Source organism: Haliaeetus albicilla, chromosome W (assembly GCF_947461875.1).
Source record: "Haliaeetus albicilla chromosome W, bHalAlb1.1, whole genome shotgun sequence".
NCBI classification, from domain to species: Eukaryota; Metazoa; Chordata; class Aves; order Accipitriformes; family Accipitridae; genus Haliaeetus; species Haliaeetus albicilla.
Genome location: NC_091515.1, coordinates 20,104,918 through 20,119,686, shown reverse-complemented (window position 1 = coordinate 20,119,686; position 14,769 = coordinate 20,104,918). Strand labels below are relative to the sequence as shown.

Sequence of the window (14,769 nt, the reverse complement as noted above, 5' to 3'; positions counted from 1 at the left end):
TAATTCGAAGCAGGGGGAAAACTTTAGCCCAATAGAAACTATGGTAGATAAGCAACTACCAATAGTAGTTTTGGGGAAGAACTTTGGAAACTAAATATGTAAAACTGATGCCTTGAACAAAGGCAGGAGAAGGAAAATTTTACTGTATTGCTGTACTAACGAACTTTTGCTTGCTTGAAAACTTCAAAATTTTGGTATGTACTAATTAGATAAGAAAACCTTGAGCTTTGTCAATGGTATGTGTTGGAGGCACCAACAGACAGGAGGCCTCGGGCCTGATGCGCATCAACAGACAAGAAGCCTTGGGCTTTGATGATAAGCTTTGAGTTCTGCTGAGTTTTTGTAATTAAAACTTGCCAAGGCCAGTTAACTAGAAGAAAGAGATTACCCACACTGCATGTGACCAAAGGGTGGACACTATGTAAATGATAATATGAATATGTATGACTGGAATAATATAAATTTCTACTTGTTGTAGGTAACGGTGTGCACAATAGGTGGAACTATCCCCCATGCACCCAGCGCTGCAATAAAGAATGCCTGCTTTCTAAAACTCCAAAATCGAGTCTTAGAGAGTTTCTTTGACCGGCTTTATCAGTAACAATTTGGCGACCCAGATGGGACACTGCCTTTGAACATCGAGGTCTCCGTGGGATCTCTGGACCTCCAGCCGGCACTGAGGATTTAAGTCCATCTCGAGAGTCAGTAGTCGTTTCCCCCATTTCACACTGCCCATATGAGACAGTTCTTACAACCCTGACCTGTCTGTGGTATTTAAGTGTGACAGAGCTTGAGGCAGGATCCAAGTCTCTGAAAGAAATAACCTTCTACAGAGGGAGGTTGGGATTTGGCAGAAAAGGAGTTAAAAGTTAAGTGTCGGCGCCGAGGAACCCAGCGGACTGTTCCATTACCCGGGGAGGGGGAAATCTACTTCCACGCTATTAATTATTCGCTATAAAATTAATGACAAAATTTCAAAAGGAGAGCGATAAACAGTCATTATAAAGCACGAGGAGGAGATCTATGAATTAAAAGAGGTGAACCTGAGGTAAAATCCTGAGGGCACCTCTCTCCTTTCTCCTGCGTGGGCAAGTTCCACTCAGCAGCCGGGTTGGTGTCGCAGCCTGGTTTGAGGGAGGAGTCGAGGCGACACCCCGGTAGCGTGTTTGGGGCTAGCTGGGAGTTTTAGGAGCTTTTAGATCCACTTTTATTTATCCTTCCAGCATCACTAGAGCTCCCCTCCTCACTGGCGCTGTGGCTGCTCATAACAGGCCTCATTTACCTGAACAGGACTGGGAGGAGAGAAGAAAGGGAAGGCACGGGAATAGTGATGGGAGATGGGGTTTGGAGTGACAAAAGCGCGGGCAGCGGCCACCGCGGGGGCAGCCCGGGGTGCCGCTCAGTCAGGAGTCCAGTGGCTTTCTTTAGTGCAAATAATAATATAATCTGACGTACTGAGCCAAAATCTGCTCAGTAGAAGAGGTGTAACAAATAGGCTTGGCTAACGGGAGTCCTAAGCATAATTGCAAGTAACGACCAGATTTCATACAAAGTGTTAAAGAACCAGGGGCTGAGTGACTGAGACCAACCACAGGTAGTTCTCAGGAACGTGCTTGGGCATTGAGTGCTTCTCCAGACATCTGATTACACTAATGTTTTGGAGTATTTTAGATACATTGATTGTGTTCTTTAAGATCGATTTAAAATGCCAGTGTATGCAAAAAATACTTTTTGCTATCAAGTGACTATACTGTGACATCTTTGATTTAGAGGCCCATAATAAAAATTTCTCAAGCAAGTGAGGAACTGGGTTCTTTGATCTGCACCTAGACAGAAGGAAACTGAGGGCACTTAAAATGTTCATGAAGTAGCTGGTGTAAGAGCAGCTATTAGTGATAAACATGAGAGCTTTCCATCATACTAAAAATATTTTTGTAGAATCATAAGCATGTGCAGTGCTTCCCAGGCAACTATAAAATGCCAAGCCCACTTCCTCAGAGAAACTCTGAAACTTAAAAGCAAACCAAAACCACACAGAATAAACAAATTAGGAGCATAAAATGAGGTGAATAGGAGGGGTATCGTCTTTGGGAAGCCCGATTAATTTTTTTAATGTGATATTTTCTTCTATATGATTAATAAGAACATTTCTTGTCTGCCCAATTACTCCTAAGTATCAGTTGAGTAGTATAAGCAGTAATACTGTGGTAACATGGTATATATGGAGAGTCCACATACTAAAGAGAAAGAAGTAAGAGATTGAACTACATTATAACAATGGTGGTCCCTCTGGGGCACACCAGTGAAACAGCACCAGGAAGTTTGCATTAATCATTGTTCCTGTGCTGTTTGTTTTTTTGTGGATAAATAAGGACTTCAGTGCACTAAGCTAGCAATCCAGAACCTTTCTTGAGCTCTACATTAACACATAACCAAAAATAGCATTTAATTAAGAAAAAGTTGCAGTATGCTTTTGCAGTCAAAGGGAAGTGTGTATGCTGGAAGAAACCTATTAGATTAATAATACTGTAACTTTTTGCTTGGCACATACACAGTTGTAAGAATTTGTCCTTTAAATTTTTGCAGATGAAAAGAAAACATTCCTAAAGGCAATAATTAGCTATTATTCTATAGCTACCAAAACATGTAGTTGTATTTCTATAGCCTGATTATTACAGCTCTATAACTTCCCTGAAATTACATGTGAAATTTTCTATTTCAGGGATTTTGGCATCAGTATATAGCATTTTGAATGAAATTTTGGGGAACTGGACAAATTATATTTATTACATGTGAAGAGCACCAGCCATAAAGAAGTCTCATATAGACATCTCTGAACTGCTTTTAGAAGAGGGTAAAGCTGTTACGAGGCCTGGTAAGAAAAACCTTCATTTAAATATACACATTTGTTTTTATTGTTGGGAAGGAAGATGATTGAAGGAGTGAGAAGGAGAAAAAAGGTGTAAGTAACTGCTAAGGATAATCAGTTTGATAGATCGTGAATGTTCAACAGTTATGCAGTTTTATACCAACTTCATAACACTATGAAGGTCATCAGAGTGCTGTGTAACACAATGTTCATGATAATGAAACAAAGCCTCACAGGCTATAAAATATGTATGTGACACTCCTTCCCCCATAGGCTATGTTATATTTTTTAGTTAATCATCAACAATATAGGAATACTAAGCATTTTTCTCTTTTCAAACTCTAGCTGGTATTAATGAGAAGATTTAGAAAATAAGGGGACCATAAGAATATCATGTGACTAACTGTAAAATAAACCCCAATACTTTGCATTCAAAATGCAAATGGACTACAAAAAGCTGCATTTACCTTCATTAATCTAGATTTTAAAACCAAAACAAAATCCCCAAACTTCTATTAGTACTTGTTTAGATGACCAATTTTTCATGAAACTGCATTCTTAAGGAAAACCTCAGATGAGGTTAACATCAAAATACATAGCCTGTACAACTCTACTTAACATGTTCCTAGACTGGACAGTCAACTTCAGCACAACTTCAGAAGATTACATGGAAACATCCAAGTTTTCATAGTATAAAAGTAATATGCTAAGCTCTTCACAGACAATCATAAACACAGCACATTTACATTTTAAATAAAAAAAGAAATGAAACATTTGCACTCTATAGTCTAAATGAAGTTTCTGAAACTAGGTGTGAAAAAACTGAAAATGGAAAGATCATATTTTCAAGTCTGCACATATATAACAATTTTTCTGAAACAGTATTTTCATGTAAGTACTTTTTATGCTATGCTATACTATACTTTAAATATAAATTTTATAGCAGGGGTTTTACAATTAATCTCTTCACCAACAGATTATCCCTTATTTAACTGACTTTTTTATCCAAACATTATTCAACACAAATACCTTTTCTATTGTATTAAAATGGCATACCCACCAAAGCAAATTTTACATTCACCTTCTACTCAAAGACATAGTAAATTCTTTTTTTGCCTCTATGGGCATTTGACTAGTCTGTAAACATGATTACGAGAAAAAATAAAACCAGTAAGATCATTGCTTATAGAGAGATCCTCTTTTAAGCCAGTGGATTCTTTACGAGAAACAGGTAGAGATTCATATTTTGGATTATTTTTGCCGATGAAGAAGAATCAAAATAGGAAAATAAGGCAAGTAAGGGCTTTTATATGCTGCCTCTATCATTGGGAGCAAGTGAGAAGGAAACAATCCAAAACATTAGGGAAAACACAGTCTAATGACAGAGAAAAGATAAACAATGCCCAGGGAAATGCAGAAGAAACAAGCACTTTGACCAGAAGAGAGTGATCCTTAGCATAGCATGGAATAAACACAAGACTGACTTAAGTCTGGAAATGAGGGGAAACTGCAATGGAACCATGGAAGGTATGGAAGTAATGAGTAACTTAAGGAAAATATCTAGTGAATGAAAGTATAAAAAATATTTTATGGGGCATGTGTATATATTTTCCTGTCAGGAAAATTCATATTTTGAATGCTGCCAGGTTATTGTAATTTATGGATCTATTTAGAAGGCAACTGTCTTTAAAATTGGAAATGTATTCTTACATGCTTTGACTTGAATGGCTAGTGGATTGTCTCTGTCAGAAAAAATATATGATAGCATCAGATATTTTGATGCACTCTATTTATAAAGATTGCGCATACATTCTTTTCCTTTGAAACCATGGGAAAATTTCACTCAAAGTCTCAAGTCCTTTTTGCTTGACAGTCATCTTGAATATCTCTTGCTCCATTTTTCTTAGAGCTACATTCCCAGTGATTACTCAGGCCTGTGTATGGGTTTCTGTGTCTTCTCTGCATCTGTTTCTATGGTATTTTATATCTTTTTTCTCACACATGCCTATCCTCCAAATATCCAATAAAACATGTGCTGCCCACATGTGCCTTTTGGGTGGCGACATGTACCCATGTTCTCATGGAGGCTGTTCTTGTTCCAGAAAGTTTAACTACTCACAGTGATTTTAAAGAGCACTGTCTATGATAACTAGTTGTAATATGTTTTATCTAACAACAATGTTATGGATAACAGGCCATCTTAATACATTGAACTCTGCATGGAAAACATACTAGCAAAAGCACAGGTATACATATTACAGCCTCTTTAGGAGAGTCACTATATCATCTTTCATATGAGTACTTGCACTGGATTGAAATCTTTACTAGGAATACAGTAGAGAAAGTTAGCAAACCTACAAAATGGTTAATAGTAACTCAAAACTATAAATTAACATACATTAACAATGCTGTGCATACTAGTGTTCTTTCATTATAGTCAAGATTTGTAAACAATTTCCGCTTACCTATAACCTTTAAGAAAACTGCTTATGCTTATCCTGTTATTTCTCCAAATATATACCTCTTAGGCCAAGATTTTCTATGCTGTTCTTCTCTTCAAAGATGAATTATGTTTAGGGAACCTGAGGGAAGTCATGTAGGTATTTTAAAACAGTGGGAGGACAAATAGAGAAATTTAAACATCAAAAACTAGAATTAAAATACATCATGATACAGAAAAGGACATTTTTCATAAATAGATCATTTTGACTTGATTTTTAAGTTATGGTGTTACGAATGAAAAGCAGGTGTGGATCCCCCAGGGATGAGGCACAACACTCAGCAACTGAAAGCTTTGGCTTTAATGAAAGTGTAGCGTTGGGAGCCCCAGGACACCGTCGCTAATCAAATAGGGACCCGACGCAGTGGAGCCCTGCTAGGAAGTGAAGCTCAAAGGAAAGCACTGCAGGGATGGATAATAAAACTTGCACTGATTAACATATCATACATATGAAATGTCTTGTTTTGTTCATTAGCAAACTAGCTGATGTAATGCAGGTGCTGTTGTCCGAATTCCGAGATCTGCAGCTGGCCGCCCTCGTTGGCGCCTGTGCAGGGATATGTGCAGATGTGGGGGGGGAAGCAAACTATCCCAGGTTACCGAAACAACAAGATAAGACGTGCTTGGGACTCTACATACTCGGATGGGGGAGGTGAACTATCCTGGGTTACTGTAACAAAATCCTCTTGTGCCCTACATATGGCTATTTGAAAATTCCATGCTAACCATTCCTAAAAGGTATATTCTTATCTCAGTCTTTTTTTTTTTTTCCTACTGTAACTGAGTTGCATCACCTAGGCAGAGACGTTTATCTGTATTTAATTGCATTGTAAAAGCCCAGGCAGCTTCTCCAAGTTAACAATTCAATTTTATGGACCACTTATTGTCCCTGTCAAAAGTTTAAAAAAAAAAAAAGGCTCTGTGTGTCAGAATGCATGGTATTGCAAGTCTGTGAGAAATTAAATCTGTGACAAGTTAATACTGGTTTCTGGCTCACTAATGGAGCACCCATACATCTTCTGAAGTGCTGACAAAGCAGATGGACTGATGTTTGTCCCTATGACCACACTGAGAAGCAAGTTGCCAATATGTGTCCAGTTACAAAATGGATTTTTTTTAAAGAAGTTATAAGAGGAATACTCAGCATTCAGAAAATACCCAATGATGTTTTATTTATCCTTACTCCTTTTCCATTTTAATCTTAAAATCAATAAATTACATTTTAGAAGCTATTTTCATTACAAATTGATGTTAACAGCCATAATTTAAAGGAGTGCAAAAGTTGCTTGTGTTTATTTCATTTTATTGCACAATGTGTGTTTTCTGTTCCTGTTTTTACTGTAACATCCTTTCATAAGGGCCACAGGATGTCTAAAAGAAAGAGGGGCATCTGCTGCAGGTTAGAAGGCTGTTTTAGCCACCATATAGGACTTTCTAAAATGTCTTCACATGAACAAATATTTAACTTGATAGCCAAATTCCACTCAACTTTCTTTTGTCAGGTTTCTGGATAAAAAAATTAGGTGATTAATTGCTTCAATAAAGAATTAATTGGAAATATGAACGTGATTTATCTCTAGGTGGGGGACCACAGTTCCCTCTTACTTACCTTCCTTTTGGCTAATCACTCCAAGGAGACTGCATTAGGTGTGTCTATAAAATGCAATGTAAATGAAACCACCACAAAACATTCACAGACATTGGAAATAATTTGTCTAAAAATTGTGTATTAAAATGTTCGAACAGACCTTGGCACAGGCTAAAAGCATGCCAGCTAGTACTTTCCCAAACAATTCCTGGGCACAGTTTGGGAGTTAGTGTGAGTCAGGAACCATTCCCAATGGGCAGTAGATGCATGTGACTATCCTGTTTTGAAGAATAAAAGGGTTTAATAATAAAGGCATAAAACATTGTATGGCTACCAGCCTCAATGCCAGAGAACAGTCCCAGGCATGTTTAACCTATTAGTTTATATGTAGCCATTGAATCTTTTGGCTGAGATGGTTAACACTTCAGTATCTGAAGAATGGAAAAATTCTGCTTTCTTTCAAAGAAGCAGTTTTTAAAGGCCTAAGCCCAAGAAGCTCTTTTAACATACATGATTTAGATAAACATATCTCTGTCTTAAATCTTCTTTTGACAGGCAAGTTCATTAAAAAGGGAGTGGCAAGACATTTTAAGCATGATATGATGTTCTCAGATTTCTTTAATCCATACACTTGTGGCTTTCAGCTTGCGCTGAATACAACAGTCCATTAGGCCAATTTTTAATTTCTGTCCTTTGCCAGAAGATGAATGTCCGCATTAACTTGCTGGCCCATGAAGCTGTATCGATTTACCTTTACACCTTAAAAAGTGAAAAAAGAATAAAATTGCCCAAATGTTTTTATTTTAATCTCTCAAAATAATCCATGGTGGCCCTCACAGCTCTTGTATGAAACTGCTCAGGATTTGTTATGTAACTAACGTGCAGTTCTATATCTCTATTATAAAACATGACAGTAAGTTGCTTTCCCAGTGCCTTTCCAAAACAAGACTTTTGAGAGGATAAAGACATATGAGGTTCAGATTAAAGAAAAAAAATAATTTGTGGGAAGTTCAGGAAGTTATAACAGGAATGGTACTTGCTTCCTTTCTGAAGTTCACCCACCAATAGTGAATCCACAGAAAAGAGCCTAAAGAGCATCTTTAGCCAGATTTCAGGTTTCTTTCAATGATAATGTATAACTGATCATTTATCTTCCCTACAAAAACAACTCTTATTAGGTCTGTTCTTACAGCCCTAATATAACAGTACTGGGACAGTCTACTTGTCCAGCAGAGTAATCTATCACTGACCTCCTTTTCTGTTATATAATGTATTTTATTGTTATATATATTTTATAGTCTAAATTACATATTTTATATTATCTATATCGTAACTTTATTCAGAATCCCTAGTGCCTTGCATAATCAAAAACTGACTGTAACATTCAAATGAAAATACTAGAGCTTTGTCTTCTATCATTTTTCCTCCATAGAGAACTGTTTTTTACAAGCATACATTTTAAAAGATATATCTGCCATAAAATTCATATCCCTTCTTCATACAAACAAAAGCACATATCTTAATATGGTAGAGATAGTGCAAGTTTGTCACTTAGAAAAAATTTAAAAATGAAATAGTATTATTTCATTCCATATGGAATTCTTGTTCGTAAATTATGCTAAATAATTAGAATAAGAAAAAAACCAAAGCAAACCTCCATCTGGCTTACCAGGGAAAAAAAAAAAAAAAATCAGTAGTCACCATCAAGTTGTAAACTTAGAGCAAGTACCTATACAAATATTTTACTCCTCAATCTGCAGGCTTCCTCGGCTTTTTATTTTACCTGTACCACTGAAGGCCTCATCTGATATTTAGGTTGCTTACTTCTCACAATGAATATTCCCCAGTGAATTAATTACATGGTGCTATTATTTGCTCCTTTGAACTAAAGTCAATGCAAAGAACATAACTTTATCTTACTTGTCATACAGCATTAATCATTACATTCTTCCTATTCGCTGTTGTAGTCCAGCCTTAACACCAAATTCCCAATCATTTGAATACTTAAATTTAGGATGATAGCTATATGATTGCATTACTATATTACATTCAGATAATGAGCTGAGTTCCTTTCAATTATTTAAAAAAAAAATCCCATCATAATGTTAATTTTTAAAATATTTTACTGACACATCACATTTATTTAAAAATTCTGCCCAGAAATACATACTACCTATAAATTACTAACGGGTAAATATAACAATGTTTGTGCATCCCAGTAACAACTTAAAAAGACAGGTACCTGTATGTTATACCAGCCCTTAAAGAGACAAAAATGGAAAAGCACAATACACTTTTCATTCATTCTATAGAAAAAATCAAATGACAACAAGCAACTTCTAAGAAAACATTGGTGTCAGGTGTGTTTTTACTGTAATATTACATGCTGTCCATAATTTATTAAGCTGAATAACAACATGTAGCTGTCAGGGAAGTTAACATCAGAATGAAAAGGGCAAAGAGGTCTCTTCACTATTTTCAACAGTGTACACACACATACTGTCTATAACTAGAAAGCTTTTTATCTCAGTACACAGTTGTAAACAGCAGCAAAAGAGGTACCTACAACTTAACATATTTTTTTGTAAAAATTGCTTGAGAAATAAATTTTTAAAACAGTACTGTCTGCATGAAGGTCTTTAATTCCTGCCTTTTAAAGTTACACTAAAAATACTGAATTATTGGTTCTCTTTGAAGAACAAGAAATTAGTCTCAGAATAACTGACTGTGCAAATAGCTTAGATTTATGGGAGCCCAGTCATTTGTTTAGGGCAAAAGACACATCCTCCCTTGACATCAAAGGGAGCGGGATTAGATTCTAAAGCTTTACCCTGAAACTTGCAATTCATTTTTCAGGACTATATAGGTGTGGATTTGTCAGGGGAATTCAGAGCTTTACCTTCCTTTGCACTGCCACCAGCTTTGTTTAGTGCAGTGTACACTCCTTAGTGTGCCACAGTCATGGTCGTATGACTTCATAGCTCCTCCCATACAGATTAGGGCCACCTCCACCCCATGACTAAGGTCTGGAACAGAAATAAGGTTTAAAGTATCTTTTGATATGCTTTCTGGTAATATTCTGAAATACTTGTTTTTTCTGGGAACTTCAGGCATAATGAGATGAACCCCATGCATACTAAAATATTTTTTAGGAACATAGTGAGCCTTCATTCTGCAATAAATTGTTGTGAGTGGACCTTTGAAGACAAAAGGAATACAAGGAACCACTTGTCCGAATGCAACTGAAGAATTTGCACTTTCCTTTTTAAAAGTGGATTACAGTAATATCTAATGGAATAAAACATATTTAAGTATTTAATTTCCCTTAATGAAAAAAAAAATCCTGATTTGCTCATGTGTGTTACAACACCACCTTCTAAAACAACTAATGGCTTAAATTAGTTGTTTTCTTGTGCAGGTAATAACATAGTACTCAGACAAAATAGCCATTTCTACAAATTCTTTTAGTTGAACGGGATTTTGGAAGCATAAAATGGTCCAGTGACATTCTCACTGGAAAATTCCAACAGAAACAAAGTAGTCAAATAGGTGTTGTGTTTTACCATGATGTTTGTACTGGCTAAACCATATTTGATAGGGAAGATACCTGGCATTTGAAAAGCAAAATTTCAGTATTTACATTTTATTTACACACTAAATCACCAATTAAGAAAAAAAATGTATATAAATAAGTTACTAAAATCACATAGAGTCCATCAACATGAATTGGTAACAGTCAGTTAGAAGTAGATTGAAGTAGTATTCCTGGGCCAATGTTGTCATTTTAGAATCACATTTTCCTTTGAATTCATAGGTGTATATGTCCACATACATACGTGTATGTGAACTTTAAACAGGTAGTTTATTAAACTTTAGTTTGTTACCAAAAGGAGATAAATATTTTCCCCCTTGACTTATAGAGTTGCACTGTATTAAATTAAGCACAAAGACTTATGAACATACTTAATTTACTGCACCAATTATTTATCTTTATTTCAAATGGATAACTTGAAGTTGTGAATGAATAAACAATTAAAGGATTGGGACCTTTTATATTAACTTGTAACAAAGGTATATAATACATTTCTTTCAGAGCCCAGTTTGTCTCCATTAAACTTACATGAGCATGTACCCATTAGATATTAGTATTTCCAGTACTGAATTACCATATTCTCCAGTGCCATTTTCATTTCTGTACTTTCAAACAAAAACACATACACTTGTAAAACGAACTTTGATTCATCCAACATTACAAATTTAATAGTTCTTTAAGCTTGAGAGAGGCATTTTAAATCTGTATTAAAGACAGAGCATTATTCAGGAAATCCTAAGACTTGGAAAGATTCAAGTGCATTGGTGTAAGATATTATCCCTTTGTGCAAATAATATCCATCCAGAGCTGAAAGGGTGTGTTTATATGTCACAGGGTATTTAAAGTTAGCCGTGTCCAACTGTATGGCTGAATCCTGAAGTCCACAGACAAGGAAGGCTTCCTCTAAAAATCAAAGTACTGAGGAGCAATACGACATGAGTAGGAAAAGACATAGTTAACTCATCAGATATAAATGCTATTATCCCGTTCTATGATTATTCACAGTTTTACCTGTACAGAGGAAAACCAGAAAATCTTTCAGACTAGGACATTCTCTTTCACCAAACACTCCTTCACAACCCACAATTAAAATATTTCCAGTAAATCTGGTGGTGGTGGTGGTGAGCATCAGCCTCCAGCAAAGGGCCCTTCATCTGAACATCAGCATTTTCCCCCGTGCTCGTCCAAAAAGGTTGTTTTTAAAAGCCGCTCCAGTTCGGTATGTCCAGCTGGAAATTCCTCGCCCCGGCAATGCTTTCAGCATCGGGTGTTTCAGTTCCTGCGACACGGCCTACAGAGGCGGACATGAACGATAACAGTAACTCCAGCAAGCGTCCCAAGTCTGACACATCTCATCCGTTGGGGCGGGGGGACGGGACGGGACTGCCACCTTTGTGGGTTCATTTTATGATACCTTTATAAGTTTGCCTCCTGCGACGTGGCATTTTGCAGTCCTCCTTCCCACCATCCTTAAGGAAGACAAAAATAAAACCCAAAACGTGTGTTTTTTTCAACGGCCGCTTCATCACAAATCACTGTCTTCCTCTCAGCGCAGGCCTAAGCGTAAACTCCTGTTTTCTTCCGCACACCAGAAGGAGAGAGAAAAGAAAGAGAAACTCAGGCAGCAGCTGAAGGGGTGAGGAAGGGGAGAGACAGCCACGCAGCGGAGTCTCAGTTGTGCCCGCCGCGACAAGGCAAGGCAAGGCAAGGCAAGGCAAGGCAAGGCAAGGCAGAGGAAGCCACTCTAGCGAGCGGAGTGGAGCAGTGCAGTAGCAGAGGCGGAAGCGACGCTAGTTGAACGAGTGAGAAGGAGGTAGTGGAGGGAAGGGGGAGGCTGTTGGCGTTTGGCGCCGGTGGAGGGAGTCATTCCTGCAGCTGCACTTCCGGTCGGCATTTTGTTCTGAGAGGGAGCGAGAGAGAGACACACACAGGATCCGATCCTTTCCTTTCCTTTCTCCTCCTCCTCCCCCTCTTCTTCTTCTTCCCCCACCCCCACCCCCCGCTCGGTACCGACTCACTGGGCCCAGGCTACCACCTCCCCCATCCTCCTGCACTAGCATATACAGAGGGAGCGGCGGCGGCGGCCCCTTGGCAGCTGCTTCCCCCCCCCCCCCCCCCGGCCATCCCTCTGCGGCTCGGAGTGTGTCTCGGAAACCGGTTTGGTTCGGCCCAGCCCGGGTTGATGTTGTGAAGCAGGCTCAGAGGGAAGGGATTTGTCTCGGCCGCTCACCCCCCAGCTCTACATGTTCGCTGCACTGAGGAGGAGACGGAAGAGGAGCCAGCCCCCCTCCCGGCCCGGATTATTGTTGTTATATTATCTCCCCTCCTCCTCCTGCTCCGCGGTGGCGGCGGCCTAGCAGCGGCGGCAGCAGCTCCTCTGAGGAGGGAGGGGGCGGATTTCTCTCCCCCTCTCTCGGATTCTTGTTGGATTCAGACGCCGATTTGCTCAGGTAATCCCCCCTCCTTGTCTCCCCTTCCCCTCCCTGCCCTCTCCAGCAGCGGGCTGGGCCTCCTAGCCCAGGCGGCCCAGCGCTGCTGGGTGCAGAGGGAATTAGCTGTTATCCGGGGTAGAGGGGAATAAGTGGTAACCGGAGATGTTTATTTCGCAGCCCTCCTTCCTGCTCGCTCGGGTTTGGCGGAGGAGATTGGTTCCTCCAGGGCTGCTGGGAGGCCTAGGCCCGGTAGAGAGCGCAGGCCCGCCGGCCAGCGCCTTTACTCTAGCTCGGGGATTAGAAAGGCATAAGCGGCTTCTCAGTAACAGGCCTTAACTCGGAGAGGAGCAGGAGGAAGAGGAAACAATAAAATTAGCTGCAAATGTGCACTTATCTTTTTGCCGTATTTACAACTTCACCAGGGCAAGGAAGGAAGGTCCCAGCGCAGACAGCCCTCTGAAGTGGGGAAGGAGTAAGTGGAGGAATAGGGGAAGAGAGACAATATAAATACCCAGAAACAAAAATATCAGCTCTCTTCGCTATTACCTTCTCCTTCTAACCAACTCTATTGTGAACATTAAAAAGTTCGAATGCACATGGATTTATAATGTGCCAGAGGTTTAATCTCTAAATAATATAGTGATTGATTAGTGTGTTAATCACTTAGTATATTTATGGCATAAAACTAGCGCTTGTGGGATGATTGACACAACATGGACACCTGCAGACCCAGGAAATACAGATAGACAAGCATATTATGTCAGGTACTCCATACAATCTCAGTGTTTATGTGCTGTATGCGTTATGTGAATATGTACTAAATTCAGACGAAATACTATTTTATACTCTTAACAAACAGAAAACGGGAGAGGGGTCGTGTGTAAAGTGCTACATTTATGACATTTCAGGGGTCAAGGTGAAGATGAGATCTTACCCTAAGTACTTGAGAATCAAGAGTAAATTTAATTAAGTGAAAAGTAAGGAACGCTTAAAAAGTGTCATCCTTTCTTGTCAGGCCATATCATTTTGAGATCCTGAGGTTGTTATTGGCTGTTTGTGTCCGTGATGTTTGAATATGTAATTAGGTGTTATTTTAACAGGTCAAATGTGTTTTGTAAATGACATTTGATTAAGTGTCAGGTCTTTATAAATGGTAGCTAATTTACAGTAAAGTAAATCTTGGACTTACTGTAGGGTAGAGTTGAGAGTGTTATTAAAAATTGAGGTAGATTTAAAACAAACACCCTGTGAACTAATAAAAATACTCCTACAGAAATTACATAATTGAGGGAAATTTTAAGATACAGAGTTTCATCTTTAATATAGAAAGGAAATTTGTAAATGGCAAACAATTATCAACATTACATAATTTGTCTTTTTTTCAGTAGGTTTTTTAGTTGTTCAGGCAGATCTGTTGTAATAATAAGTGGTTAATGTATCTAATAAAGTAACTTGTTGGTATATTATGTTTAGAGTTATAAACTGTGCTATCATGTCTCTGAGTGCCCTGATACATGTTTAAAAGGGTGAAGTTAATATAGCTGTCACATAGAAGGTGCGTTTTTAATGCTGTAAATCTGTGTAGTAGTCAGTAGCGTGTAAGTGATTTGTATTGGTCAGGGAGCAGTTTGAATTTTAAAAAGCCTGAAGATCCTGCTGAGCCCCAATCCCGGCCTCCCTCCCACTAATCTCCCATTCCTGTCTTTGTGCTGCCTGGTCCTGTTAGACACTGTTTGCAACAGGGCCTCAGGCCTATGTGCATGGAGAGGAACCATTTACACTTCGAAA

At 38.6% G+C, this 14,769-nt stretch overlaps 1 protein-coding gene and 2 long non-coding RNA genes across 5 annotated transcripts in view; 1 reads left to right on the top strand and 2 right to left on the bottom strand.

The window, feature by feature from the left end:
- LOC138683450 (uncharacterized) overlaps window positions 1-14,769 on the bottom strand; it is a 630,921-nt gene that overhangs the window by 205,358 nt on the left and 410,794 nt on the right. The window lies entirely within an intron of this gene.
- Window positions 10,925-12,515, bottom strand: LOC138683362 (uncharacterized). The gene is made up of 2 exons (XR_011322932.1): window positions 11,964-12,515; window positions 10,925-11,840 (listed from the first exon to the last, which is right to left on the bottom strand). It is a non-coding gene; the product is annotated as an uncharacterized lncRNA (long non-coding RNA).
- Window positions 12,683-14,769, top strand: part of LOC104318982 (nipped-B-like protein) — a 179,470-nt gene continuing 177,383 nt past the window's right edge. For 2 of the 3 annotated variants that reach the window (XM_069775174.1, XM_069775172.1), the window contains exon 1: window positions 12,684-12,999. The gene's annotated coding sequence lies outside the window, so the exon portion shown is untranslated. Of the gene's footprint in view, window positions 13,000-14,769 lie in introns of all 3 variants that reach the window. The other variant, XM_069775173.1, reaches the window with a different exon arrangement.